This window comes from Jaculus jaculus, unplaced genomic scaffold (genome assembly GCF_020740685.1).
Source record: "Jaculus jaculus isolate mJacJac1 unplaced genomic scaffold, mJacJac1.mat.Y.cur mat_scaffold_34_1_3701052_arrow_ctg1, whole genome shotgun sequence".
In the NCBI taxonomy this organism is placed as follows: Eukaryota; Metazoa; Chordata; class Mammalia; order Rodentia; family Dipodidae; genus Jaculus; species Jaculus jaculus.
Genome location: NW_025423490.1, coordinates 3,357,503 through 3,361,356, shown reverse-complemented (window position 1 = coordinate 3,361,356; position 3,854 = coordinate 3,357,503). Strand labels below are relative to the sequence as shown.

Here is a 3,854-nt window from a genome sequence, read left to right as displayed (position 1 = left end):
CCAGGTCAGCCTGGGCTAGAGTGAGACCCTACCTCAGAAAAAACAAAGCCAAAATAATAATTATATATTATATAATATATTATGTATTATATATTATATAATATATTATATAATAATAATTATAATAATAATAACAAAGGAAATAAACAGTTTTGAGTTTTTTGTTTTGTTTTGTTTTCTTTAGGGCCAGCTGTAAAGAGGTCATCACATAACCAGCACACAGGGACAGAGAAGAGCAAAACAGTGCATGAAATAATCTTGCTGGACTTTTCTTGTATCAGCTAGAAACTTGCAACTGGCATGATTGTAAAGGTATTCATGTCTTCACAGATGTGAAGTTTACCTGAGGGCTATCTAATCATGTAAGAAAGTTTTCTTTATCTACCTTGGCGGCTGCCATAACAGACTCCATGTCATTAAGATTGTCAGAGCTCAATGCTTCCTGCAGCCTGGGACGCATCTCTTTTCCATCTGTGTTCATTCTATCAGCTCTAAGATGGCTGCAAGGCAGGGTGCTTCACTTGATAGTGTCACCTGTACCCATTTCATCAGCACTGTTCAGAACATCATCTGGAGTCCAAGGGACACTAGTTCCTCATGCTCAGTTCATGGTCTGTGCTCTCACAAGGAAAGGAATAAGGTTAAGAAAGGGATCTGAGCTTTTGCTTGTCATTGTATCAACTGCTGAGACATCCTGGGGGAATATACAGGGTTCTGCATCCCTTCACCCTTCTCCAGTGTAAGCAACTGTCTGTGAAGACCCAATTCCTGATATATTGGAAAATTTGCTGTGCTAGGATTGCCATTCTGCATTGCCTGCATCAGCAGTTCCTCCTGATTCAATCACAGTCTCTCTCCATCTGCTGCTGCAGGTTGGAACTATCGCCACTCATACAGACAACCTGCATTCTCTGGGGAACCAAAATTGGTGGCCAACTCATGGGAGCACTCTGACTGTTCCTCTGGTTCATGACAAAGCAAGGGGCAAGCCTCCAGTCTAGCCAAGAGGTGGTCTTGTTCTTGTGATTTCTATAGTACATGTCTGTCCTGAGGCATGGCTTGTTCCCCTGCATCAGGAAGAGGACCTGAGATGGGCTCACTGTGTCCTGTTGCAAGGCTATGAGGGTGGGCCTATAATACTCATCTGTGCCAGCTCTTGCCCCATTGTTGTCTGAGCAATATGGTATTTCTGACAAGAAGATGGCTTGTCCATCATTCAGCCTGTGGCACAGGAATAGAGAGTGGGTAGAAGGTTAGACCCAGGTGTGCCTTCAGAGCTGGACATAACAACAGTAGGGGTCAGGGACCCTGGAGAAACAGCCCAAGGGGTAGGAAGATGCAGAGGCCTGGGCCCCACAGGGACATTCAGAGGAAGCAGAGCTCAGGCAGTCCCTGCACTGGCCTGTCTGCAATGTGGCTTGGGATCTGGAAACTTGATCAAGGAATAGCAGAGCTTGTGGAGCCTCATGGGAAAGGCCTGCAGCACATTGGGCCTCTTGAAGTTTAAGAAAGCATTGAAGCCTGTTTCTGGGTCACCCAGAAAAGTACATTCTTGTGACATGCGATGTGGCCATGGTGGGCTCTGTCTGCCAGGGCCTGTGGGGCCTGCTGGGGTGCTGGCAGCTGCTTGGGATCCAGAGCTTCCTCCTCCCCAGACCGCTGCGAGGGCTTCTCCTTCACTACCACAAGGCTCCTGGATGGCTAAGCTTGAGCCCTACAGCTGGGCACCACCCAGCATCCCTTGCCTGTTCCACAGGGAAAATCCACAGGAAGACTGAGAATTTTCTCCTCAACTACCCCTTCCCCACTCCTACAATTTTTTTTAACTTGACATTTTTTACTTGGGCTAGGATGTGAGTTCAATGCCATAATTCTTACCTGTACTATCATCTTCCATAGGCTCATGGTTACATTTTATATATTCCAAAAGCATCTTTCTACTGCCATGCACAAAATAATAAATTAATACTGATAGAAAACACATTTTAATTGTGTTAAATTCTTCTTAATATTGTAGACTATATCATTGGCACTATCAGAATCTTTGCTATGTGTCTGTAATTTTAAGGCTCATTTTTACCAATCTTACAATGGAAGACAAAACATGATGTTGAAGGTACTGAATGAAGGGGGTAATACAGATCAGGAAATAAGCAGACTAACAAGACATGAAGGAAAGCATCCTGCCCTCAGGAGAGAGCCTAAGTCTGTAACAAAGATGCTTTTGTTTTTGCACATGTTTCCTGTAAACTAAATGCACTATTTGAAAAACACACACACAACGAAGATTTTTCTTCCTGGACTCAGCAAGTAACTATGAAAATATGAGATAATATAAAGGAATGCATAAAGCAATAAAACAGAAATAAAATAACTACTTTTAAAATGCTGAACTGTTTTGGAACCCTCAACAAACCCCAAAATACATTTCCTTGCAGGATTTACTATTCAGATATCACAGATGTTCAAGAAATTATGAGCCTCACTTTTGCTGGTTGGCCAGTCTAATTGTTTGGCATATAATTCAAATAAAATAAGATATTTAACAATTTAAAATGAAATAAAAGTTCTTCTTCACTTTAAAAGATGGCTGGTCACTATTACTAATCAATCCCATCAAGGGAGTAAAATTAATAAACTCTAACACCTGATTTTGTTACTCCTTGTCCCTCTTAACAAAAGGAAAACAATGTTTGTTGGAATAATTATAAATCATGTTTGTCTACAAATCATGTAAAAGAGGAGGAAAGCAAATTTACAAATACAGTCTGGTGAGACATGATATGACTTCATTCCTTCATATTCAAACATTCTACTTTAGACAAGAGAAATATGCTTACCAGCTTCCTTGTTAGAAAAATTCAAAAACATCAAGAAAACTCAATATATGGATTTAAGTATCTTGGTGTGAGGAGCTAAGACAGTCGCCATTACAAGATGGCGCTGACTTCCTGCTGAGGGTTGTGATGAACAACTCCCTACTTGGTCATATCCTGGCGACAGTCTTGCTTGATGCTGTGCGTGCACATGATGTAATGCGTCCTGGGCCTATCCCGTGGCCCTGGGTGGTGGGTGAACAGGTGGCAGCCAACCCATAGGTGCCTCGTAGTGCTACACCCTATAAAAGCAGCTACACTCCCGTGCCCCGGCCCCTTCGCCATCAACTTTCCTGTTAACCAAGAGGCTCTCCAATAAAGTGTGATCGAGAAGGATCTTCATTTGCTGGTTGTTCTTCTCCTGCTGGTCAGGGGGTTCGCCGCAAAGTGGTGCCGAAACCCGGGACACCGGGTGCCTTGTAGGCATCAGGCGAGGGGCCAAAGAGGATCCAGAACTTGACACACGGAGAGGAAGACCGCGGTAAGTTACCCCAGTCATGCTAGACCCGTATTTGATTCTTGCCATTTTTATTCCTGTGTGGTTCATTTTTCTTGTTGTCTGCTGCTCTTGGTGCCATTGTGACGAACCTGGAAGGGAGTGCCGCTGTTTTGAAGAGGATTAGCCTCGCGGTACGAATCAAAAGTAAAAGACCTTGGTAGATAACAGGGTTTTTCGATCTGTCGCACGCTGCCTTGCCCTCTTCTTCTGGCCGGTAAATTCGCTGGTAGATAACAGCGTACGCCATGGGCAATTCCCAGAGCACGAACTTTGCACCCGACAGCTTTGTCCAACCCATAAAGGAACTGCTTAAACAGAGAGACATTAAGGTCTCGTCTGCGACCATTAAAAAGATTGTTAAAGACCTGGATGAGATCGCACCGTGGTTTGCGGTGTCAGGTGATCTTTCACTCCTTACATGGGAAAAATTGGGTCGAGATTTGGAGCGGGCAAAGAAAGAAGATAGAATAGGCAAAGGC

General features: G+C 43.7%; 1 pseudogene; it reads right to left on the bottom strand.

The window, feature by feature from the left end:
* Positions 1-358: 358 nt before the first annotated feature.
* On the bottom strand, positions 359-3,622 carry LOC123457281 (annotated as a pseudogene).
* Positions 3,623-3,854: the final 232 nt, after the last annotated feature.